Source organism: Rhinolophus hipposideros (genome assembly GCF_964194185.1).
Source record: "Rhinolophus hipposideros genome assembly, chromosome: 9".
Taxonomy (NCBI): domain Eukaryota; kingdom Metazoa; phylum Chordata; class Mammalia; order Chiroptera; family Rhinolophidae; genus Rhinolophus; species Rhinolophus hipposideros.
In genome coordinates, this window is record NC_138055.1 from 79,300,574 (window position 1) to 79,328,488 (window position 27,915).

At 33.0% G+C, this 27,915-nt stretch overlaps 1 protein-coding gene across 7 annotated transcripts in view; it reads right to left on the reverse strand.

Moving 5' to 3' along the window:
* The window catches only part of MGAT4C (MGAT4 family member C), a 684,332-nt gene that overhangs the window by 134,528 nt on the left and 521,889 nt on the right, over positions 1 to 27,915 (reverse strand). The window contains exon 5 of one of the 7 annotated variants that reach the window (XM_081059247.1): positions 25,938 to 26,095. The exons of the other annotated variants lie outside the window; for them this stretch is intronic. The gene's annotated coding sequence lies outside the window, so the exon portion shown is untranslated. The remainder of the gene's footprint in view (positions 1 to 25,937; positions 26,096 to 27,915) is intronic. 7 annotated transcript variants of the gene reach the window in all.

Here is a 27,915-nt window from a genome sequence, read left to right on the forward strand (position 1 = left end):
CCTTAAACAACATAAGGCCCTTAGAACCTCTATCTCTCCTTACCCTTACTACTCACCTTTTCCATTTCCTCCTACTCAAAATCTATTATCAGAAAAGTATTGAAGTAAATTGCTTTCAGTTAATGAAATGTTTTTTGAACTTCCTGACATCAGATGTTTCATAAGTGCTAGGTGCACTTTTGTGAATGTGACCAGGGGAGCACCAGCTTCAGTCATGACTTTTAATTCTCTCTATATTTACTCTTCTCAATGATATCTATTTCTTCCTGTATTTCTGTGTGTCAAGCTGTATTTATTCCCCGTTACATGAAAAACTCACTTTAGTTGAAACAGGAAATCATAAGTTCCCTATTTCTGTTTTTATAAAAATCTTTTATTATATCTTCACTTTTTAAGGATTTTTTCACTGAGTAGAGAGTCTATGTTGAACATAATCCTTTTCAGTTTTTAATAACATATTATTGTCTTCTAGTTTCTATTGTTTGATATAAAGTCTACTGTAAGTGATATTGTTTGTTCTTTGACGGACAGCATATTTAAAAAACATAATGAGACATTCTGTCTTTGAGGCATTCTTTCTGTCTTTGGTTTCTAGAAATTTGAGGTTTTATTTCTATATGTTCAACTTGAGGTACAAAGCTTTTCTTAACTTTAGGATTTCTTTTCTTTTTTAAAAATATTTTTGGGGAATATTGGGGAACAGTGTGTTTTTTCCAGGACCCATCTACTCCACTCAAGTCGTCGTTTTGTTTTTTGTTTTCGTTTTTTCTTTTTCTTTTTTTTTTTTTTTTTCAATTTAGTTGTGGATGGCACAGCTCAGCTCCAAGTCAAGCCATTGAGCCATTGTTTTCACTATAGTGGAGGGCGGGCGTACAAGCTCACTGACCCATATGGGGATCGAACTGGCGACCTGGGCATTGTGAGCACTTCACTCTAACCAACTGAGCCAACCAGCTGCCAGGTAACTTTGGGATTTCTTGTCTTTCTTTCGTATGAGAAAATTCTCAGCCATGGTTTTAACTTACTGCTTTTGTTTTGTTTCTTCTCTTTCCTGAGATTGCCTCATCTCACCACAAATCACCTTTTCTTACCTCTTTTCTTTCTCCTTTCATTCTGATGATCTGGAAGTTATGCTAGAATTTTTCATCACATATGCATTTTAAATGTTCTTTACTAGTATATTTTCAGTATAACTTTCTCAATATGGCTGTCTATTTTTTAATGACGTATCTTTCTATTCACTATCCTTACCTTACACTAGCTATACCTTAAATAGTGTTCAAGTTACCACATGATACTTGTACAGATTTTAATTTTCTGCTGACATTATATATCTCATCTATTCTTGTGTGTAATATTGTTATTTAAATATTTACATTTTACAATTCCAAAAATGATTGTTTTAATCCATTTATTTTCAATCTAATCCTGCTTCTTATAAATCTGCTGATTTTTGATACAATGTTGAACATTGTATATGAAAAATTATAAAGGTAATTTCAGGTTCTGATGCCATTATTTTTAGCCAGAGAGGTTTTTTATTTGTTTGTTTGTTTTGTTTCTTTATATCTGGCCAGTAGTAAAGTAAGAGCAGGTCAATTTAATCAGTTTGGGATAGAATTGATTCAAAGTTGTTTTTCTGCCTTTGTAAGAGGGTTTATTTGGGTTTGTTCTTACCCCAGTTGTAGCTAAAGTACTTATCTGAGCCCATCTTCTTTGGCAAGTCCTGAATGAACTATATGTCTGTCTCCCCTGCCCATGAAATTGGCAAAAGTTCTCTTCAGCTTTTTAACATTTTGGCTGAAGTTTAAAACTCAGCAAATGCTTGGGAAGGTGTGAAGTATTATTAGGCTCCCCTTTTCTGCATTCCTCTCTCTCTGTGATCATGGCACCTCAAGTTCTGGCTGCCCTGGTAGATATACATCCTGATTTTCACAGTTCTTGTCACAACACATTTCACAAAACTCTGATCATAAGGTAGTTCCACTTTCAATTTTTTGAGGAACCTCCAGACTATTTTCTGTAGTGGCTGACCCAATCTGCAATCCCACCAACAGTGCAGGAGGATTCCCTTTTCCCCACATCCTCAGGAGCATTTGTTTGTTGATTTGTTGATGATAACCATTCTGATACGAGTGAGATAGTATCTCATTGTGGTTTTTTTTTTTCCAGTCCTCTAATGATTAGTGACATTGAGCATTTTTTCATATGTCTGTTAGCCATCTGAATGTCCTCTTTAGAGAGTTGTTTCTTCATGTCCTCTGCCCAATTTTAAATTGGGTTGTGTTTTGTTGTTGTTGTTCTTTTTTGGTATTGAGCTGTATGTTTTTTTTAATAATTTTTTTTTATATAACCCCTTATCAGATGTATCATTGGCAAATATCTTCTCCGATTTCAATAGGTTGCTTGTTTTTTGTTTTGCTTTGTTTTGTTTAATTGATGGTTTCCTTTGCTGTAAAAAAACTTTTAGTTTGATGTAATCCCACATGTTTATTTTTTCTTTTGCTTCCTTTGCCTGAGGGGTATATCAGTGAAAATATTACTGAGGATAATGTTTGCATTTAGAAATTACAAATAAGTAGTCATAATATAGTCCTGGGGATATGAAATACAGTATGGGAAATATAATCATAAATGTAAAGATTATATAGGGTGCCAGATGAGCACTGGATTTATCAGGGGACCACTTCATGAATATGATGTCTGACCAACATGTTATACATTTGAAGTTGAAGTAGAATAATATTGAATATCAACTATAATTAATATATATGCAATATTATAATTATACATATGTATTATATATACACATACACACATATGTATGCATACATATATACATATACATACATGTATATGTACACATACATACACATGTGTGTATGTATATATACATATATACATATATATATACAACTATATGTACATATGTATACATATATACATATATAAATATATATGTGTGTATGTATATGCTGGAGGTGCCAAACAAATGTATACAAGTGGACACTTTGGTTAGCATTGCTCAAGCAGTAGTTCGCCATAATTAGAAGTGTCTGGACGCTGATGGTAACCACTTTGAGCACCTCTTGTAATTGCAGAAGTCAAACGTGACTTGTATTCATCTTTTTTTCTCGGTACATATTGAGCATTATAATTTTAATAGTTTTCTTTTCTTAAAATGTGTATACTTTTTTTGAGATATATGTATATATATTACAGCATAGGGAATAGAGTCAGTGGAATTGTAACAGCTATATACGATGTCAGAGGGTTAGTAGATTGGGGGAGGGGGTTATCACTTTGTGAGGGGTGTAAATGTCTAACTATGACATTGCTTTGTACACCTGAAACTAAAGAAAAAAACAACAAAACAACCCCACAAAACTCTGATCAATTTCTCAGCACCTTCATGTTTTGCACACATCAGTAATGAAATAGTGGCACAGAAAGTAGTCTCAACTCAGTGCCGCTCTCTTCTCTTCAGAATCCTCGTTCCTCAAGTGCTGGCTGTCAAAATAGTTCTTCAATATTTTAAAATAGATTTAAATTTAAAAATAGTTCTCATATTTGCTTTTCATGATCTGTTTGTTCTCCCATAAGCTAGTTCTTCCTTATTAGATTATAATGATTGTATTAGTATATTAAAATAATATGTTAATACAAGGGATATTGGACATTTGAAAATTATAAAAGTTTTTGACTCACTCATTTTTTATGACTTAATATCTTTCAGTTCTTAGCACAATAGTCACCTTAGACTGTGACAATAGGTATTTTTAAATGTAAAAATATTAAAATATTCAAGATTTATCAGTTCTATCCTCTGAAAAGACATCAGTTATTCTACCATACACAGATATAGGTAACAATATTCATCTGTATATGAGAGAGTTGACAGTTATAACAGAAAACAAATATCTGAAACTGCTCTCGCTTTTGAACCATACATTACTATAAGTAGATAAAAATGTTTTTGCTCTTTTGCCTGTCTCCCATCTCTTTGTCTCTCTTTCTATATATGTCTGTGTCAATATAAACACGCATACACAAACACAAATACACATATATAAACATAGTGTGTATATGTGTGGTATAGAAACTACCACACACACACACACACACACACACACACACACACACAACAAGAAGCACAGAAATGACAAAGAAGAAGCTGTTACTTGCAATAATCTTTTTCATGTGAATACAGTCTCCTGAAACCAATATTGCCTGTTTTATTTCCAGTCTCTTGATTCCAGGCTACCTGCTTAATGTAAGGAATTTTTCTTTTATTGACTGATGCCAGGTTCCCATACTTCATGTTTTGATATTATATGTTACTTTTACCTGTATCACCAAGAGTCCTAATTTCATACTGTATAAATGGCTTGATTGTTAATTCTATTTGTATTACCTAAAACACTCCAAAAGCTTAGAGCTTAAGCCGAAAAATAAAAATGGAATTCTGAGAAAATATTTGGAAATTTAGAACATTTTCAAGTATATGAGCATTAGGGAAGAAAGATCCCAGAATAGTTTCAGGTGTTTAAATAAATCATTTTGACATGCAAGTCTGATCACATATGTTTATTGACCATGATCTTACAGGAATGGGAAGAAATCTGGAGGTGGCATTTTGACTAAGTCACACACAATTCAATAAAAAGTATGGCAACAGTCTGCCAGTTATTTTATTAAATAAGTTGTCTGACAGATTACAAACACTTTCTGATAAGTTAATTGTTCTATCCATGTAATCATTTCTAATTACTACAATTCATGGAACATTTCAGCTGATTTTTAAAATGATAACTCAAGATGTCCAAACTGTAGCATTTTGTCCACATAAATGTTTAGTAAAAAGCAAAATAATAAAATGATTTGATAAATAGGTTAATTAAAATATTGTTAGAATAAACAACTCAGTAAATGGGAAATGTGAAGCTCAGAGCATGGATTCATATGTTTCATTTAAATTGAATCAGAATTTTATGGAAAATTTCATTTTCAGTGTGGAATATTCAGAACACTGGCCAACGAACTTAGGTTTAATAAAATATTTTAAACATAAAGTCCCGCAATATGTTGTCACGGTGATATACTCAAAATCAAAGAGCATTTAATTGGAGTGTACAGTCTAAGCGCATATGTAAATACATAATACATCATAAAATCCTGAAAACACAATTTTTCCTTTTGTCAGGAAAGTCTAAAAGACACTGAGTCACTATATATACATACATTCCTTATTAAAAACTCAAAATAAATATTTTCCCAATCTAATTTTCTATTTGCCATGACCGTGGTACTTGACTCTCTGACGTCTTTTACTATTTTTTTTAAATAGCTATCTTTACAGTTATAAAGCATTATGTCTTTTTAGATGAGTTTATAAGAAAATGATTATCATGGATTTGTGTATCTTTTTCACATTTTCATTGTTCATGTGCACAGAAATTACTTCCTATTCCATCAATTCTTCTAACCTACTTGGATATTTTTGAGTTATTTTCAGTAGCAGTTTATGTACTTTTATTTTATCAGTTGAGATGCTCTTGTGGGTAGAATTTATACTTTGGTTAGGAATGGAATGATGATTTTATGATATAACATATTTCCCTAAAAATAAGACCTAGCCAGACAATCAACTCTAATAAGTCTTTTGGAGCAAAAATGAATATAAGAGTGGTTCTTATTTTACTATAAGACCAGGTCTTATATTCATTTTTGCTCCAAAAAACGAATTAGAGTTGATTATCTGGCTAGTTCTTATTTTCAGGGAAATACGGTATATCATAAAATCATCATTAGGGTAGTTATAATTTGAGAGCATTTCGCTGAGTATTAGCTGTAATGCCACCCATTTGTTCCCCGATAATCAATGCTCAGCACTTCAGCACATCTTCATTCTCTGGTTGAAATGTCCTGTTTCCAAGGCACCAAGAGTGTACTACAGAATATTACACAGAGACTACGGGACTTCTGTCAGCTTGGGTATCACATATGGCTCAACACTGTGTTTCAATGAATTTCTAGATATACAGGGTGATTTACTTCATGAAACTCAGCAAATTTGGAGACATTTGTTTCTTCGAATATTTTGCTGTCCTATTTTTTTTCTCTCCTGTCTTAGAACCAGAGTTACTCAATTATGTTACTTGATTTTTTTCCACATATCACTAATTCTCCATTTAATTTAATTTTTCTTTTCTGAATCTTCAATTTAGACAATTTCTATTGAGCTGTCATTAACTTTACTAATTATTGTTTCCAATGTCTAGAATGACTTTTAGCCCATCTAATCAATTTTCTTTCATTTATTGCATTTTTTGTTCTAGTATTTCCATTTGATTTTTATAATTTCAACTTATTGTATCTTTGTCAACTGTTCCCTAATATTTCCATATTTTAATTCCTTAAACTAATTTTAATAGCTCTGTTACAATAAGTTTTGCTAATTCAAAACCTATCTCATCTAGCAATCTGTTTTTACTGAGTGTTTTTTGCTGCTAATTATGTGACGCACGTTCCTGTTTTCCTACAAATCTAGGACTTTTGGCAGGGTTGTATTTTGTCAATGTTACTTTGAATGGAGAGATTGCATTTTCTTTTTTTAAATGGCACAGATTTTTGTTCTGATAGACACTAAAATTTCTGACATATCTTCCTGACTTTGTTAGGCTTTTTTTTTTTTTAACACTTTATCGAGATATGATTGACACACAAAAAGCTGAATATATTTAATGTATATAACATGTTGGGTTTGGAGGTAAATATGAGTCTATAAATCCATCACCACAATCTATGACATAATTATATCCATTCTGTTAGGCTTTATTTTATGATTTGTTAGTGTGGGTCTATTTCTGCCGTCTCCTTAATTCAGGGATTATATACTGATTAAAAGGTGATGTCTTTATTGCAGTAAGAATGATCTGGATTCTCAAATAAATTCCCAAGCCTAGACTGGAACTCCAGTACTATATGATCTCTGATATTTCCATTCATGTCTTTGCTGAACAGTAGCTACTCTCTTCTAGGTTTAGCAGAGAATCACTATGAACATGTGAATCCCAGATCTCATTTAAAGACCCTCCAAACACTTCTAGGAAAAATCCTAGAGTCCTTTGGCTGAATGATGTCCCCTCTGTTACCCTCAAAATTCTAGTTGCTTCAGCAGCTGCTAACCACAATTTTTGCCTTGTTGTCTTTCTAAATAAATTAATAAAATGTCCCCAGGCAAACTGCCAGGTTAAATAGAGGACTTGCCTCTATATACTCCTTCTTTTCAAGGATGTTGTTCCCCCCAAAAAGGAATACCCATAAGTAAATTCTTTAATGCGTTATAGCTAACCTCTAGACTAACAGAGACCTTAGAATCATCGACAAAGAAAACAAATTTAATTCAAAGAATCAAGACACCATAGCATACTTCTCAACAAAAATATATTTCAAGAAATAGATTAAAATTAAAAAAAAATGTTCAAACAAACAAAAATTGAGTTTTTCCATCACCACACCCTGTCTAAGGGAATTTTTGATGATAGGAGATATTTACTCAGAAGGAAATTTTTGCTAGAAAAGCTGAGATTAAATAATAATAATAATAATAATAATAATAATAATAATAATTGTAAAAGTAACACAAAAGAGTAATAGGTGAGTAAATTTAAATTTAAATGAATGTTGATGATATAAAACAATACTCATTGTATCTTTTGAGATTTAAGAAAAAGAAAAAGTAAATAAAAAAAGAATTAAGAAAGAAGTAAAGTTAGTTATACATTATGTATCATACATAATAGGAAATAATTGAAAAAATATATACTGGCACAGGCATGGAAATGTTGATCTTTGTATATGTTACAAGCACAAACTCTATTCTAGAAGTGTATAAAAATCCAAATGTAAAAATTAGGATTCATCAATTTTCATGAAAGCAATAAATATTCTCAGAGAAGTAAGTTTAAATAGCAACAGTTTGTATAACCCATGGTGAAATTATAATTAAGAGAAATAATTTATGAATATTTGAGATGCACAAATTAAATGTGCTTAAAATATTTCTGATATAGCCAACAATTACTATCTTCTATGCACTGAAAAAATGTTTTTTGTTTGATTATTGGGAATTATAATTAATGCTATTTAAATTATTTTCAAAGTAATTTTACATATTAAAAGTCTCCCTTGAAAATTGCCTTTTAAAAATGCAATATTTTAATATGGAATTTGAGGAATAATAAATAATTTGTCTTTTACTCTGTGATTAAATGTGTATGTTATTCAACATTCCCTTAGTTTCTATATGCATTTTAATAATCTAAAAAGAATACTTCCATTTTAACTAAAAAAAAAAAAAGATACTCATAATGCTAATGATTTTTATTCTAGAGATCATGCTTCATTTTTATCATTTTTTTTAGCAAAGTATATTTGGCATACAATGTTATATTAGTTTTAGGTGTATAACATGGTGATTTGACATTTATATACCTTGCAAAGTGACCACCATGATAAGTCAAGTAACCATCTGTCACTGTACAAAATTACAATATTATTGACTATATTTCCTGTGCTCTGCATTGTATCCTCTTCAAAATGACTTATTTATTTCATAACTGGGGGTTAGTACTTCTTCCTTCCCTTGCTTTTTCACCCATTCCCCCAACCCTCTCCGTTCTGTCATCCTTAAGTTTTTTTTTCTGTTTCTCTGCGTCTATTTTGGTTTTCTTTTGTTTGTTCATGTTTTGTTTTTCAGATTTCACATGTAAGTGAAATCGTATGGTATTTGTCTTTCTCTGACTTGTTTCACTTAGCATAATACCCTCTAGGTCCATCTATGTTGTTGCAAATGGCAAGATTTCATTCTTCTTTTATGACTGAGTGATATTCCAATATATACTTATATTATCTATCCATTAACCTATTGCTGGACACTGGGTTGCTTCTCTATAATGGCTATTATAAATAACACTTCAATAAACACAGGGGCACATCTATCTTTTCAAATTAGTGTTTAGGATTTCTTCAGATAAATATCCAGAAATGGAATTTCTGATTTGTATGGTAGTTCTGTTTTTATTTGTTAAGAACACTTCATACCTTTTTCCATAGTGACTGTACCAATTTTCAACCCACCAACAGGGCATGTGGGTTCCCTTTTCTCTACATCCTCAACACTTGTTATTTGTTGGCTTTTTATAATAACCACTCTGACAGGTGTACAAGGTGATATCTTATTGTGGTTTCAATTTCATTTCCCTTATGATTAATGTTACTGAACATTTTTTCATGCGTCTGTTAGCTATCTCTATGTCTTTTTTGTTTGTTTGTTTGTTTGTTTCGAGGAAAATGTCTATTTATGTCCTTCACCCATTTTTTTATCGGATTGTTTATTGATGTAGAGTTTTATGAGTTAATTATATGTTTTGGATTTTTACGCCTTATAGGATATATCATTTGCAAATGTCTTCACCAGGTGCTTTTTCTTTTTCTTGACCATTTCCTTTTCTGTACAAAAGCTTTCTATTAGTTTGATTTAGTCCCATTTGTTTCTTTATACATTTGTTGCCATTTTCTGAGGAGACATATGCAAAATATTACTTCTATTGTATTTTGATTATAAAAAGACTCCACAATTCATTTAGACATTTTTGAACAAGGATTTGTCAGAAACAGATGGCGTAACATTAAATATTCTACTCAGCCATAAAAGAGAATGAAATTTTGCCATCTGTAACAAAGGGATGACCCTAAAGGATGTTATGCTAAATGAAATAAGTCACACAAAGAAAAATCAAATACCATACGATTTCAGTTATATGTGGAATCTGAAAAGCAAAGCAAACGAACAACAACAACAACAAAACAGAAACAAACTCATAGATAGAAAATGTTTTTTTGGTTGCCAAAAGTGAGGGGGATTGGAAGGATGGGTGAAAAAGGGGAAAGGATTAGGAAGTGCAAAGTAGTAGTAGTTACAAAACTCATGGGGATGTACAGTACAGCATAGAAAATATAGTCAATAATATTATAATAACTATGTATGGTACCATACGGGTACTAGCTTTATTGGGGTGATCATTTCATAAGGTGCACATCTAATCACTATGTTGTACACCTGAAACTAATAAAATATTGTACGTTAATTGTAACTGAAGAGAAAACCAAAATATTTAAAATAGATATAAGAAAATTGGACAGCTCTAAGAAGAAAGAACTACGTTAGGCAGGTAAGAAAAACAATAGTTACCAAATGGGTCCTTTATATGCTGTGCTACATTGCCCCTTGTCCAATAGTTATAACAAGGTGAAGTGCTGACTAGGTTATAGTATGTATCAGGCTTTTGGGGCAGAAATATTGGAAGGACACACTGAGTTTTTATCAGAGAGAAAAATGATATTTAAGTGGAAACCGCCTGATTTGTCTTTCTTTTTTTTCTTTTTTCTTTCCTTCCCTTCAATTCTTCATCCTTCACTATTCCCTTATCTCTTCCAAATTTTCTTCTTTTCCTTTTATTCCTTTGTTCTCATCTCTCTCTCTCAGTAATTGTTTCAAGAGAGAGAAGTGAGAAGAAAGAATATATATGTACTAATACAATAATATATGTTAATAAAATAATATATATATATATATATTATTAAAATATGTTTATGTTTTATTAATACATATTATTTATATATATTTTACACTCTCTCCCACCTTCTCTTTACTTAGTTTACCCCACCTCCTTAACGAACCATTATTAATTGTATATTATGTGAAGAGCATACAATCTACAGACACTTTATTTTAAATGTCATATTGGCATATCCAATATGAATCTCTAGAATCTGACAAAGAACTCCAAAAAAATATGGTCAAAGCATAAATTTAAAAGTAAATGTTCCCTCTATTTCAGTTTCTTTTTCTTTTTTTAAAACACACATTTACCAATTGTCTTCCGCAAGTCAGGCACTTTTCCATGGCAATGATAACCCAATCAAGTGAGAAAGGCAAAGATATAAAAACAAAGTTTAAAAACAAGTTACATTTTGAGTATTTATTTACTAGTAAGGAGGACTAAATATTAATGTGGAATCTGGAAAAATATTCAAAAATATAGAGCCAGCATTTGTACAGAACCCCTACTGAATTCTTTCTTTGTCTTCTTTAGCTCATTTAATGCTCAGCACTCTGTAAAGTAATTACTATTATCTTCACTTTAGATGTGAGAAAAGAGAAGCTCAGAGATTAATTTACCTTTTTCAATGAGAATTCACATTTATCATATGCCAAAGACTATTTCCTTATACCACTTTGTGTTGAGAAGTTTCAGCATAAGTTTGTAGAAGAATAAGATGATGATTATGATTATGATATTTACAGTAATGATACTACTACTACTACTACTAATGAAGGAGGAAGACAAGAACAATGACATGTATGAGAATAATAAGAACACTTATATAGTCATACCAAATGCCAGTTCTAGTACTCTAAATACAGTAACTCATTTCAGTCTTCCAATCCTACAATAATCTTATGCAGCAAGTAGGTGGTGGTGATAAAATTAGGATATGTCAAGTTTTGGAAAAAAGTAATAAGAACATCAATCTTTGTCCTCCATGAAATGAAGAATTAATGAACATTTACAGCTCATCAAATGCACTAGCAAATATATTTTTTTAAAATAACATTTATATGGACTATAAGAACACATGTGTATGGTAAGAATCACATTATTCAAGTTAAAAACGTATATTCTCTCTCAACTGTTACTAAAAAAAAAATAAATAAATTGAATTACCTAAAGTTAAATCAATGATGAAGTACATTCTGGGCTTTTCCGACAAATCTTATAATTGACCAAGATGACCTGAATGTCTCCCTCTGCTTGACTAAACTTTTAGAAAGGCCTCTATCTGCTTCTATCCCTAACTGTAGAGATCTTCTCTTTTCTTAGAGAATTTACTTTAGAAAACTTGTCATTGTAAATCCTTTCTCTTTCCCTTTGAGATGTAAATCTTTTAAAAAAGACACTTGCCAAGTTTACAGTCCAAGATTATCTTTCTGAAAGACCTGGGTGGCATTCCTTTGAAAGGTCCAATTATCAAGGAGAAAGTACTCTCATCTCCCAGTCTCTGCAAAGGTAGGAGACTAATGAACTTCAATAGGCCAGAGCCTCATTCCAAATTTCAAAACTACCTTTTGTTGTGAAGATATAAGAAAGATTACTTTTACTTTGGGTTGGACCAATTAGAAGCCACACATGGACTTTATCCCCGCACCACAGATCTAAAAACTCTCTAGCCTTTAGTTTCATCAGAGTTGGGTTCAGACAATTAGCAGACATGTGCTCCATGCCAAAAAGTACTTGATATTTGGTCCTGTCCAAAACAGCCACGAGCATATTTAGTCCATGGCAAATAGTCTTTGGCATTTGTACCTGTCCAAGATGTTCATGCTTAGAAGATATCCATCAGTTCATATAGCTCAGAATGTTTATTTCTTCTTTTGGTTTACTGGATTAATAGATAACAACTACTATCACATTTTATTTGCCCAATAATTGTGTTGTGGCTGTACTGCCAATAAGAACCCTTCCTGTTTCCATAGTCTAGCTGTTATTGGCTCATGGGGCTTGGCAGGTGAGTCTTTCAATCTTTCATAAGAGCAGGATTTATATTAATTATGGATCAAATTTCAAGAACCATTTGGCATGTACCAAATGTCTCCATGAACATTTGGACAGGACCAAATGTCCTGCAAGGGTTCACACTGCATTCTGAACTATATCCATTATAGCAATAGCCTAGAACAAAGTTCTCCCTGCCTATTTAACTTTACCCAGTAAAATATTTGCTCTGACATATAATAATCCTCAAAACTCCAAACATAGTAATATTTTGGAGAGTAAATCTCTGGATTCAATTTAATCCAAAAATTTCAAATTCCAACTGTGCACTTAATGCTCTTAAGTAGTAGATTAGTTATCTCCCAAAACTAATTCTATTCAGTTAGCTAATAAGAAGCTATGTAAGAACAAAATAAATTTGATAAGTACCTAGAAATTCACTATTTTCTTCTTTAACAACTATATGTATTAATTTCAAAACTGACTTTCAATCTTTAATTTATGTGAATCTTTTAATTTAAATCTTGCAATAAAAGTGACGTTATATTTTCCCAATGAGAATATTACTATCCATGTGCATAAGAATCCTGCATTAACAGATTTTTATTAGATCCTTCCTATTTGAAAAAAATATGGCTTAACAAAAGCTGGTGGCATTCTGTGTATGTAATTGTTATAGAAGCTCATATTTTATATTCACCAATATGAGACAATATTAACATTTACATTTTTCCCTCTAAATATAGATAGGATGTAATGGAAGTTGCAAGGATTATATAGTTAAAAATTACATTGTGTTACTGTCAGTATCCTTCTGTAAAAGAAAATCTTAAAGTATAGTGAAGATAATTCTACATTGTAATTTATCATTAGTACTACTTTCAAAGCCACAATCTTATCAGTAATCTTCAGCCTTTGGAATTATTTTCTTTAAAGGAAAATATGAATAGTAGGATATCACAAATTTTTACACAGTTATTTTTCATTTGATTCCTATATTTAGTTCTAAATTGCAATAATTTTAGCAACTTTCAACATTTTTAATATGCTTAGCATCAGCATCAGGTCTTAGGATACATGAAATTATTTCCAAATTCATGTTTAATTAATTTAACCAATCTTAAGGAAACCAATTTTATTTCTGAACTTCATTGTAATAAAAATTATCTATATTTTCCATCTACCTGTGGACAGAGATTTGAAAGCAATACTAGACAGTAGCAAGAAAGATAGGCATGGGAATAAGGACTCAAGCTTGGCACAAATGACAAGGTGAATTTTTCTTCACAGTTCCATAATTACCACAAGTCTCAGTTCTCTATTCCACCGTCACCAAGACGAAGGTGAGAAAAAACTTTCAAATTCTATAAACAGCAACAGAACAATTCTTTGGGTAACAGTTTTGGAATATCATCTCTGGACTTAAGACAGAAATTCTAAATACTCTTACTCATCTGCCTTCTATCTTGCCTCTTAATCATTACACAGATCACGAATCTGTTATTGTCTCAAAGATGAAGCCTGAAAATTTTGGCTCAATTTTTATTTTCCCTTCTCTTGAAACCTTTTTGCTCCCCACTTTATCTACCTAGCCCATTAATCATCATGTCCTATCAATTTCAAAATATTCTGAGTCAGTGATTTCACACACAAATACTCTTGAGATAAATACAGAGGCAATTGGTTTAACTTAGGTTTTTCTTCAACAGACATGTCCTAATCAAGTAGTGATATTAATATTTACCTTTAATATAAATCCCTTTTAAATGTCTGGATTTCTACTGTGGCAAAGACTGACTTGCGAGTGCAGTGTTCAGCAACTCTGACAACAATGTGCAGAACCATAGTGAACAGAACTGTTAGTAATACATTGGTTAACTATAAAGAACTGTGATGTGAGATGACATCTTTGTCTTCTTTCCCCATTCACTTCCAACGAGGAATCAATAAAGTTATCTGGAAGCATTCATCAACTCTTTTCATAGTAATGTACAGTCACCACTTATCTTTAAAGCATAATTTACCTGTAGGCTAAACAGTATTAAATGCCTTTGCATTTGATTGGAATTCTGTCAAGTATGTGTATTTCCATTTTACCTGAGATTTTATTCTAGAGCAAAACTTATTTCAATTTTGCATATTTACTTGAATACTTTATCAGGATAATATAGTATTAAACTTGGCTCATTCACTTGACAAATAGTTGATAAACAATTAATATATTCCAGATCTTGTGCTAGGCACTGAGGGTAAGCAAGAGTAGACTTCATGTTGCTTTCAGTCTGTTCCTAACCTGATTGGAGAGGGAGGTAAGCGAACAATTACATCACAAAATGATTAGTATATCAACAAAGTTCTATAAGAACATAGAAAACAGACAGCTATGTCAGAATGAGTAGAGAGATTGGGAGTAACTCATGGCAATATGACTCTTTGCTTTCATATGTCTTTGAAAGAAAAAAAGTATTGTAGCTATTTACATTCTATTTGTTTTCCTTGTCTTTAATTGTTTGTCTCTTTAGTGTTTTTCTGATTCATACTAGTTTTGTTTGCTGTTTGTGCCCTGCCGACAGAGGAGCCGACCCGGACAAGAGTTTCTTCTTTTCTGACATTACTTTACCCTATTTTTGTATCTGAAAAGTGAGTCTGGTTGATGTGATCTCAGCCATTTTCTTTGTCTACTAAGGCAGAATCCTTTCAGAGACTATCCCCAGATCCATGTTTAGTCCCCAAAATTTTGAGCTGGTTTGTGTCTTAGGAGTGAACAATAATCCAGGTATTTTATCAGAGCTGTCATCTTCTTAGAAGAGGAAAACATCTTTTGCTAGCTACCTCCTACAATTTTCATCAAAGAAAGACACTAACTGCCTTCCTTTATTCAAAGATTGTAGCCCAGTAAATCTCATTCTATTATGGCTAGATGGAGGTGAGAAAAATAAAAGGAAGAATAGCCATTTCATTTGCATATGCATGAAGCCATCCTTTCTGCTTAAGTATAGGTTTTTTTCTAACAAAATAGTGTTTCATTAAACTCCCTATAAAACAACCCTAATAACAGTCTAATCTACTCCACTGAAGGACAGTGATTATTTCATTAAATTTCTTATAAAACACTCCTTTTGTATCACAGTTTTTGGATACAAAGCATATGTGTCTTTGAACAACACAGAAACAGTGAAAAGTAAATATAGCCATTATCCAACAGTAGAAAAAAAGTCACTGAGATATTATTATGCCAGAACTCAATGTAAAAAAAAGAAAAAAAAATGGGAACAGCAGAAATTTAATAACTGTATTTACTTATTGGATTTTACTTTCACCACCAAATTGATATTTTCATATCAATTCCTATTGCAGATATTTATATGAAAGCTTTAAATAGTTACCAAAAAAAGGTAAGGAAAGACACTCATTGCTTGTGAGTGAGATTTTTGTTTCTGTAAATTACAGCAAAAGTTCCTTCCATGGGTTGTGCCTTTAAAAATAAGCATTAAATAGTGTGTTCTGCGGATTCAGCTTGACATGTTTCCCCATAGACTTCAGGGTGTGACATCTCCTTTACCAGCTCAATAGCTAAACTCCTAGAACATTAACTTTGTGTGCTGAAGGATAAGAGAATTTGTGGCTGGAGGTTATCTTTTTAATTTACTTGAGATTTCCTGATAACTTTGCCTTTCTAGTTTTTGGCATCAGTGATCTAAATGAATAAATCAATTGGAGACAGAAACATGCACATATTCTTTCCAAATGTGAGTCTGAGACCTAACGCTGCTTCCCAAGAATTGTTACTACCCTTCCTGATCAAGGTCACCACGACTGGTTATCACTGTAGTACACTGATTGTGTCACAGATATGTGTCACAGATATGTAAAGTCATGGTGGTACCATATAGTAAGTCAAGATATCTTTTCTGACATTTAATAAAGCAGTTTTAAACTTCACAGTGGAAAGAAAAGTGGATGATACCACACTGTTTTTTCACTGTTGTACATAGTGGTTATGGCATTAGTCTCCAAAATTAAAACAACCACCACCATCGTAAGAGTTTATGTGTAATGATGCTCTAACATAGATTCATTAAAAGAAACTAGGATATCAGTATAAAATGCATTAAGATACTAGACATTTTTACTCAAAAATTATATATACCAATCAATATTCATACATTCCATATCCATGTTGGAAAATTATATGGTGTGTGCTTAATAAGGGTTTTTACACATCCAAAGCAAAGTTAAAAGTGAAGAAGACCCACTGAGGCAGTTTGAAAATTAGATAAATGAAGTTATATGGAGATAGGGAAAGAAGGATTTTAAATTAAGTTTTAACTTTCTCTATTTCTGTGACTGTCTAAAGTCAAATTCCCCATCACCCCATTGTTAGACTATTGCAAGTGGTCTTCCTGCTTCCACTAGGTGCCCTGCAATCCATTCTCCTCCTAGGGGTCTATGTGATTTTTGTAAAAATGGATCAGGTTATATTGCATCCCTTCTGAGTTCCCATTGCACTCCACAGAGTACTCCACTTCTACTCGCTACTGGCTCTACAACCAACATCTTTTCTTGGCACCTCCTCTGTGACCTCAGTTCTGACTACTCTTAAAATTACTCTCTATAATCCAGATATACTGAGTTTCTCTGTGCTTCTGTAACTCTCCAAGGTCACTCTCGTTTCTATGTCTTTACATCTCTTGGGTCCTCTGCACAGACCTTTATCCTTCTGGATTACGTCTGTCATTCTCTCTTCAGATCAAATCACCAGAGACCTTCCCCTATCAGCTCTCATTTAGGTCACCTATGCTAATCATTTCCTATCACATTTTCTGTTTTATTTCCTTTAGAATATTTGTCACTATCTGACTTTTGTTTATAGTCTATCTCCACCACCTTTGGAAGTTTTTTATAAAGGTAGGGATCTTGTAAAATTCATTGCTTTATTCCCAATGTCTAGAGCAAAATTTGAAACATGGTATATGCACAATGAATATTTGCTGGTTAATACATTTGAGTTTCTTTCATTTGGACCCAATAGTCTGATTCTAAAGTCAGGTCAAATTGCATCATATTTATTTCTTGTAGATTCTGTTCTCAGATTCTGTGACCTAAAAGGGTCTTCATGATTTGTCTCTATTTCCTAATCCTAGAAGAATTCCACACTGGATTTTGAGTAATGGGGTAGGGATTATTCATTATGAGAATACTATGATTTATAAGATCCTTCTATAATACAATCTGGAGTAAGTTAGGGTATAAATATATTTCAATTAAAAGTAATTCATAGATATATGAATGCCATCCTGACATTCCTTTTCCCACAGACTATGCATTTTCTATATGCAAGTTTGCATGACTTAATTTATGGCATTTTAAAAATAACTTTCTGGCCTTTTTAATGGTAATATCATAAGGAAAAACACAAGATCCTTCAATAAAAATGGGATATCTTTGCATCTTCCACCTTGCTCAACAGTATATACACACGCCCACACACACACACAAACACACACACACTCTTGAGGACAGTATTTACAATAAACTTACCTCATTAGAGACTGTTGTCATATATAAATTTGTGATTGATAATGTATAAGTCAGAAATAGGAAATCTCGAAGAAACTCTGTTCTAGTACACATCATGCAGGCATAATCCACAGTATAAAAAATAAATGCAAGCTCTCTAAGAAAGGAAAATAAGAGGTAAACAATACATGTCTCCTTTTAAAAAGAGAATCAGCTCTAATTTAAGGAAACATAATGCAGATTATATAAAAATAAAACTATATTTGAAAATCAGATGTGGTACTTTAAACATATCCCTTTGTGCAGATAAGAAAACCAAATTTGCAACCTTTTAAACTAAACAGTGAGCTTTGGTTAACTGAAAATAAAATTGAAACAAAAGACTCAAGTAAAAATAAATTAAATTACATTCTGTTCTCCATCAAAAGTGACAGATTTTTCTATTACATTTTCCTGACATTGAGTAAGAAAAAGTCTCTTATTGTCACATTGTTTTATTGTAAAGCCTGTTTCTATCCATCTAAATTATACCTTTATAATTATATGGAAGTCAAAGTTTAAATAGCATTTTGGGTTAATTATAGAACAACATAAAAAAATCTGTGATATCTAGGAGACAAATTGTATTTAATTTTAATGTTTTCAGAAATAATTAAACTCAAAATGAGGATTGGGAATTTTATTATCATTATTATTCCTTTCTTACTTCCTAGTTTTATGTGTCCCCCCACCCCCCAAAATCTAGACATACCTCAATGGAGACTTGTGATTTTTGAACCACCACTCTCCTTTGTGCACATGTTAACAGGAAGTTTAAATAAAATAAAAGTGCTTCTAATAATTTGTAATTCTAAATACAGCATAAAATTTAAAATGCAAATTTACTATGCAAATTTGTTGGTATTCACTGAATACTCACTGAATTAAATTTTGGTGAGAGGGAGAAAACAAAACAAAACAAGATCACCTGTGTGTAATAATGGATCTATTTAAAAAATGTATAATATGCAATATTTTACCCATAGCTACTAGAGATATACCATCATTGTGAGGAATACACAGTCTGTTGTTAGAAAGGAAAGAAATGTATACACTACAATATGATAGTATTATGATTGGAGTAAGTTTACGATTTGTACAAGGAAGGTTTCTTGGAATTTATATTGAGGTTTAAAGAATGATTAAAAGTTTTATTGTTCTCATATCAAAACAAAATTTTCAAAGACCTCAGATGTGAGATATATTTGAAGAGTAAGAAAGAAATATGGGTCTGAAATGTGGTATATGAAGAGGGATTCCTGGGAATTTGCTCATTTCCCTCCCTTCCTAACACCTGGAAATAACTCAGTTCTGGTTAAAGTTATGTCTCTATCTCCATAAGCCTTTAAATTTTCTCTCTCTCTTCTCAGTTTCACCTGAACTCCTTGTTCTCTAGTTCACTGAAAAATAGGAGACATCAGATGAGAAGTTTTAAATTACTGTCCCCAACCTCAACCCAAATCACCAAATCTACAAACTGACTAACATTCAACTACATATTCATATTCCCTTCTGATAAACCAAAGGGAGCATGTGTCTAAGGTCAATGCTTCTACTTCATGGTCTGGGTTGCACCCCCTTATACATACTCTTGGACGTCTATTTTGTCATTGGTTTCACTCTTTCTCTTCACTGTTATTGGCGATATTTTCCACCTCTACTGTAATGTTCACATCAGAATACAGATATTATGTAATGTCCCCCCTTTCAAAAAAGAACTTCTCACTCCACAATCCACTCCAACTATTGCTCCATCTCTTTGCTGCTATTTACAGAAACACATACACACATGTGGTCTATATTCATTATTTTGCTTCGTCTTTTCCCACTCTTTTTCACCTCCCTCCAAATAAGCTTTGCTTCCATTACATCAGTGAAAATTCTCTTGTCAAAGTCACTAATTGCCTCCTGGCTGCCAAATCCAATGGTATGTTTCTAGCCCTTGATAAACTCCTCAGATTTCAATACATTTGATCACTGTTTCCATCCTCTTGTGTTCTTTATTCATCATCAAAGATTCCATCCTTTTCTTTCTGTTCCCCTCTCAATGAATACTTCTGAGTCTCCTTTCCTGGTCTTCCTCTTCATCCAAACTCCAAATAAGGGAGGGGCCAGTATTGACTCTTCAACTAGAATCTGTCTCTACGTACTATATCTAGAATTGAAGCCCTTCGCATCACCTCCCTTTCTACAATCTTAGTCCACACCATCACTTCTCACCTGATCTACCTTTGCCCTAGGTCTTTTCATCCGATGACCTTCTTTTATGTCAGAATGTGCCTACCCCAAGGCATTTGCTCTCCGTGTCTGGAACATTCTTACTTACCATGTTTCCACGAAACTAAGGCCTAGCCAGATAATCAGCTCTAATGCGTCTTTTGGAGCAAAAATTAATATAAGACCGAGTCTTATATATATTATATTATATTATATTATATTATATTATATTATATTATATTATATTATATTATATTATATTATATTATATATATAATTAATTATATATAATATACATATTACATATATAATATTATATATAATATATAATATATATGATATGATATGATATTATATTATATTATATTATATTACATAAGACACGGTCTTATCATAAAATAAGAAATATAAGAAATATAAGAAATAAGAAATATAAAATTATATTATTATATCATATTATATTATATTATATTATATTATATTATATTATATTATATTATATATACCTGGTCTTATAGTAAAATAGACTAGATCTAATATTAATTTTTGTTCCAAAAGACACATTAGAGCTTATTGTCCAGATAGGTCTTATTTTTGGAGAAACACGGTAGGTGTTTGAATATTGCTTCTTTCACATCTCTGATCAAAATTCCATGCCAGAATGCTCTCAATATAACGTATTACCCCAAATAGCCATTCTCTCCACTTATCATGCTTTATTCTCTTTCCAGCACTTATGACCTGATGTAATTATTTGTTGTTATTTTTCACCTATATTCACTAGAATGCAAAGCATCCAAAGAACAGACTTTGTTTTGTTTCCTGCTATATCCCCAGAATGTAGGACTCTGCCTAGAGCAGAGTTGCTACTGAAAAAATTCTTATTAAAATATCATGCCAGTCTCACAAAATGAGATAGAGAGATGGAGAGGACAGATGACAGAAAGATGATTTGGTACTCCAAAAGAGACAAAATAAATAAATAAATAAATAAATAAATAAATAAATAAATAAAGGACAATAAATTTGAAAATGGAAAATCTTCTGTACATAGAGTTGAGTTTCGTATTCATGGATTCTAATCAAGTATTCAAAACTTCAGTTTTTTCATAGAGACTATGTTGGATTTACCTACTTTTTCTTTTGTTAAACTGAGTTTTCCTTGAACTGTGACAGGGATAGCAAATAGAACCTTATTATTTCTGAAAATAAACATATTCCTGATGGTACATTGTTTTAGGTGTAAAATATAACCTCTTCAATACTTATTTCCTTAAATCCCCATCATTCCCCTATTGCACATATACAATTCCAATCCTCTGACATACACACAAAACAAATGTCTGAAGATGTTCTGAATCACTTGATGACACCATTCAAGCACTCATGTTAAATCTCCTGCATCATTACCTTCACCAGGCAGGCATTGCTTCCTTTGTATTATACAAAAGAGTCATTTGCTTAGCTTCATGGATTTTAAAACAAATCAAATTATTTCAGACCACACATTTAAAAATTAAAATAGGAGTGAGCAAACTCAGTATAAGTATTTAAAATTAAATCCACCTTTGTAGACCCAAAAAGGATTACCACTCATATACAAAGGGGGTGGGAGATCAAATAAGGGATCTAAGAGAGACATCTATGTTCTTACAGGAGCCCAAGGCATACAGTCCTGCGTTACTTAATGACAAGGATACATTCTGAGAAATGCATCATTAAGCAATTTCATCTTCTGTGAATATCATAGAGTGCAGTTACATAAGCCTAAATAGTGTAGACTACTACACACCTCGGCTAAATGATATACAGCACCCTATTGCTCCTAGGCAACCAACCCGTACAGCTAGTTGTTATAGTGAATATTATAAGCAATTATAACAAATGGTATTTGTATATCTAAACATATTAAACATAGAAAACACACAGTAAAACAAGGTATACAAGATTAGAAATGGTACATTTATATAGAGCACTTATAATTGGAGCTTGCAGGACTAGAAGTTCTGGGGAGCCAATGAGTGAATGATGAGTGAATGTGAAGGCCTAGGACATTCCTATATACTACTGTACACTTTATAAACACTCTACACTTAGGCTACAGAAAATTTATAAAACAACAGGAGTTTAAATCAAGCACAAGAAAATGATGCAATCAAGAGCTGTGGGGAAACACAACATGTATAATGCTGCTGCTGGCATAATGTGGCATACTCTTTTACAGCAAACAATTTTATATAAGTACACTCTAAAAAATAAGTACAGTATAGTAAGCACATAAACCACTTGTTCATAATAATTATCAAGTATCACATACTGCACATAATTGTATCTACTATACAGTACTTTTTAAAAATATATTTTTTTAATTTTTCAAGAAAATACATATTTCTTTTGTTTTTCAATAGAGTTGACAATAGAGTTGAAAATATTGCATTACTAGTTTTAGGTGTACGACATGGTGATTAAACATTTATATAACTTATGAAGTGATCACCCCAATAAATCTAGTACCCATTGACACCAGGCATAGTTATTATAATATTATTTTTTAATTAAAATGTATTGGGGTGACAAGGGTTAGTAATATTACATAGGTTTCAAGTGTACAATTATGTAATACATCATCTATATATCACATTGTGTATTCACCTTCTATCATCGGAGTCAGTTCTCCTTCTATCACCATATATTTGACCCCATTTTCCTTATGCTATGATTCACATCCCCATGACAATTTTGTAGCTACCAATTTAATCCCTTCTTTTTCACCCATGCTCTTAACTCCTCTCCCATCTGGCAACCATTAAAATTCTCTCTATATCTATTAGTTTATTTGTTTTTGTTTATTTTATTTTTTAAATTCCACATATAAGTGAAATCATATGGTACTTTCTCTGTCTGACTTATTTCACTCAGCAGAATACCCTCTAGGTCCATCTATGTTGTTGCAGATAGCAAAATTTCATTAATTTTGTGGCTGAGTAATATTCTTCTTTATCCAATCATCTATGGATAGACACGTAGGTTACTTCCATATCTTGGTTATTATAAATAATGCTACAATGAGGATATGGATGTATATTTCTTTTTGAATTACTGTTTTTAATTTCTTCAGATACATTTCCAGTATTGGAATTACTGCGTTCTTCTCTGTCTCCTGTTATATAGCCTTTGTTTTAAAGTCTGTTTTGTCTGGTATAAGTATTGGTACTCCAGTTTTTTGTTTGTTTCCATTTTCATGAAATATCCTTTTCTATCTCTTTGCTTTGCCTGCATTTTTGTTTCAATCTGAAAAGAGTCTCTTGTAGGCAGCATATGTAAGGAAGGGTCTTGTTTCCTCACCATTCAATCACTCTATGTCTTTTGATTAGAGCATTTAATCCTTTCACATTTAAAGTAATTATTGATAGATATGTAATTATTGATATTTTATTATTCATATTTTTTTCTTTTTTTTTTCCTTTTTCTTCTTAAGGAAGCCCCTTTAACATTTCTTGCAATATTAGTTTGGTGGTAATCAACTCCTTTAGCTTTTTCTTCTGTGGGAAGCTCTTTATCTGTCCTTTGATTCTAAATGATAGTTTTGCTGGGTTTGGGTCCTCGATTTTCATTACTTTGACTATTTTGTGCCTATTCCTTCTAGCCTGCAAAATTGCTGTTGAGAAATCAACTGACAGTCTTATGGGAGCTCCCTTGTAAATAACTCACTGCCTTTCTCTTGCTGCTTTTAACTTTTGGCATTTTTATTATGATAATCTCTTGGTGTGGGCTCCATTAGTTTTATCTTGTTTGGAACTCTCTGCACTTCCTGGGCTTGTATATGTATTTCCTTTGCCAGGTTAGGCAAATTTTTCCATCATTATTTCTTCACATAGGTTTTAATTCCTTTCTGATACCTCTATGATGTGAATGCTGGTATACTTGGCCCCTTAAACTATAATCGTATCCTTGGATTCCTTTTTCTTTTTGCTGTTCTGCTGCCTTATCCTTCAAATCTCTGATTTGATCCTCTGCCTCATCTAATCTACTATTGATTCCCTCTAATTATTCTTTATTTTAGCTACTTTATTAATCATCTCTGACTGGTTCTTTTTTAAATTTTTTCTATATTCATTTTTATGTTTTCTATCTCTATGTTGAAATTCTCATTGAGATCACTGAGCATCCTAACAACCAGTGTTTTGAACTCTGCATCTGGTGGACTGTTTGTCTTCATTTTGTTTAGTTCTTTTTCTGGAGCTTTGTTCTGTTCCTTCATTTGGGACATATTTCTTTGTCTCCTCATTTTGGCTGCCTCCCTATGTTTGTTTCTATGTAGAGCTGTTATGTCTCCTGGTCTTCATAGAGTAGTCTTATGTAGTTGGTCTCCTGTGGTGCTGAGTGGCAGAGTCTCCCTGCTCACCTGGACCAAGTGCTCTAGGCATGTTCCTTGTGGGACTTCCTGTTGTAGTTGAGCCTTGATTGTTATTGGCACATCATTGGGAGGGCCTGGTTGTGAGGACTGGCCATGACTACAGTGGAGGAGCTGTTGTGCAGGGCTGACCCTACACAGCAGGATTTACTATAGCAGGGCTTTGGGTAGCCTGCCCAGTCTGCCCTTTGGGTGTGTCATTTGTGGAGGGAGGCTGGATCATGCTCTGGTGTGATCTGAAGCTGGCTATCAAGTGTGTTGGTTCTGGGGCCTTTGAGGAGGGGTTTTGTTGCAGAGCAAGGTCAGCAACTGCCTGTGCCTGGCCTGGGCCACTTGCCATGAGCTCTAAAGTGACTTGCAGACAGTTGCCACTTGTGCTGGTGTTGCAGGTGCCTGGAAAAGGCTAAGCTGTGAATTGAGGCTGGCTGCCACTAACAGCAGTCATCCGGCTGCTTAGCAAGAGGTACAGGGCATGCCAAAGCCAGATGCTACTTGTTTGGGGTTTGTAAACTGTCACAAGATTTTATGTAAGTCCACAGCATGAGTTAAGGTGGGTCATTTACATGGAAAAGTCACTGGAAGCAGCTTGGGTGGGCACATGAGTTGGGTGAGGTGGGGCTTCAGGGAATCACCCGGTCGAGGCCAATGGTGTTAGGTTGATGGAGACTCAGATATGGTGGCCGCCTGTTTGTGTAGGCAGGATTGGTGGAGGGGCTTAACCATGGAACAACGGCTTCTGCCAGCACTTCTGAGAAAGAGCTGTTCCTTCAGCCCTCGTCCTGAAGCCAGATAATTTAGTTCCTCCTTGTTTGTCCCTGGCACTTTTCAAGCTGCTGCCCCAAGGCTAAAAGTTCAGAGTGAGTGAGTCCATGAGCAAGTAAATTGATGTGAGGGCCCTTTAAGAGTAGCTTCTGGGAACCTAATTGCCCTCCATCTCATTTAGCCTCAAACTTAGCTGGTTTTCACAGCCAGAGGTTATAGAGACTTCTCTTTCTGGCACTGGAATTATGGGGTGTGAGGCTGAGATCCCTTACTTCTAGGGTGGGGACCTCCACAGCTGAAATATCCCTCCTAATTTTTAACCGGCAAATGTGGGTGTGGTACCATCACGTTCTGGTATCTCCTACCTGTCTCGAAGTGGTTTCATCTGTGTATCTTTAGTTGTATCCTGTATCCTTCTTGTCAGTTATACAACAAGATACAGTTGTATCTTGTAGCCTTCTTGTCAGTTAGACTTCAAGAGATTCTCAATGACAGCTGTTCTGTAGTTTAGTGGGATGTCATCCTGGGAGGAAGTGAGCACAGTGTTTACCCACTCTGCCATCTTGAATCAGAACTCTGCCATACAGTACTTTTATATGAATTGTAGCATAGGTTTACACCAGCATCACCACAGACACGTGAGTAATGCATTGCACTATGACATCACAACAGCTACAATGTCACTAGGCAACAGAAATTTTTGAATTCCATTATAATCTTATAGGACCACCATTGTATAAATAATCTGTCATTGATCAAAATATCATTATGCTGCACATTGCTGTATTTAGTGGTTGGACAGAAGTTTGAGTGCCTGGGAAGTAGTGATTTCCCTACCACCAATCAAAAAGAAAAAAAAAATTATGCAGTGTATCTTAAATCTGTTCTAAATATTCACACTTAGAATTTCAGAGACATCATGAGCTTAGGAATCATCCCATTGGGGAAAATGAGATAGAGAGATAAATAAAAATAAATGAGATGAAGTGGTGAGAGCATACATTATCTGTATCAGGGTAGTTTTGACTACCTTCACTGGGTTCTTTAAAAAATATATTACAAGAAGGTGCACACATTTTTTAATGAGAAAAAACATTCTAACTACAATACAGAAAATTTGCAAAATATAAAAAAAATATATATGAAATTTCAGCATCGTGACAAAAGCATTGTGATTGTTTTAGGGTAAATAATTACCAATTTTCATTTTCCCCAGGCATTTAAAAAACATATATAACTTATGTTCCCACTTATCATGCTAATGTCAGAGTAATATATCAAATGTCTTTGTCTGGATCACCTTGCCTACTCATTTTATGACTGTTAGTCTCCTTGAATCACTTTCCATCTTGTTTTGTTTTCTCCAGGAAAAGTTTCAAGTGTATTTATGAAATAGTCTTCTTTCCATTTGGCTTTTATCATTTTCTTCCTTACAAATACTGGCTCATAATTTTGATACCTTCTGAGACGCTTATGCCACTGTTCTTTCCATTCACATGACTTCTGAAACCTGCCTCAGGCACTAATAAAGCTGAAATGCTGCTGTGATATCATCTAAATGCATCTCTCCCAGGAATAATTCCCTCACACAGCTCAGAGAGTATCTATTTCATATTCCAAAGAACACCAATAGTAACTCTAGAAGGAGTTGTAACATCTTGGTCATAACCACTGCTGCCACACTCTACTAAATGTTTACATCTGCTCCCTATGACTCATTAGAAGATTTCACAAATACTTCTGTTTTATTATAGTATCTTTTCATTTGAACTCAGGCACAGTTTCTTCAGGATAGAGTAATTGATACTGCAAATGACCAAGCCCCTCATGTAAATGAATTATTGATATGTGCACTATGACTATTCTACTATGATGTATCAGCTTTCAGTATATTAACATGTGTATAGAATTGTTTTTCAAATTTTGTTCTTTGCTAAATATAGCTATGATCACACTATGCTATCCTGATTTTTTTTACTTAACATTATACAATTAGTAACTTTCATGAGTCTGCATTTAAATATAATTTTCATAATTTTAATAGTTCAGCATATGTATTTGAGAGAAATCAGTGAAAAAAAAAACGGGGGTATCTGATCCAAAGGATTCTCTCTTCTGATTTGGAAACATTACCATGTTTCCCTGAAAATAAGACCTAGCTGGACATCAACTCCAATGCATCATTTGGAGTAAAAATTAACATAAATCCTAGTCTTATTTTAATATATTATAAGACTGGGTCTATTACATTATATTATAATGTAATATAATACCAGATCTTATATTAATTTTTGCTCCAAAAGACACATTAGACCTGATGGTCCAGCTAGGTCTTATTTTCGG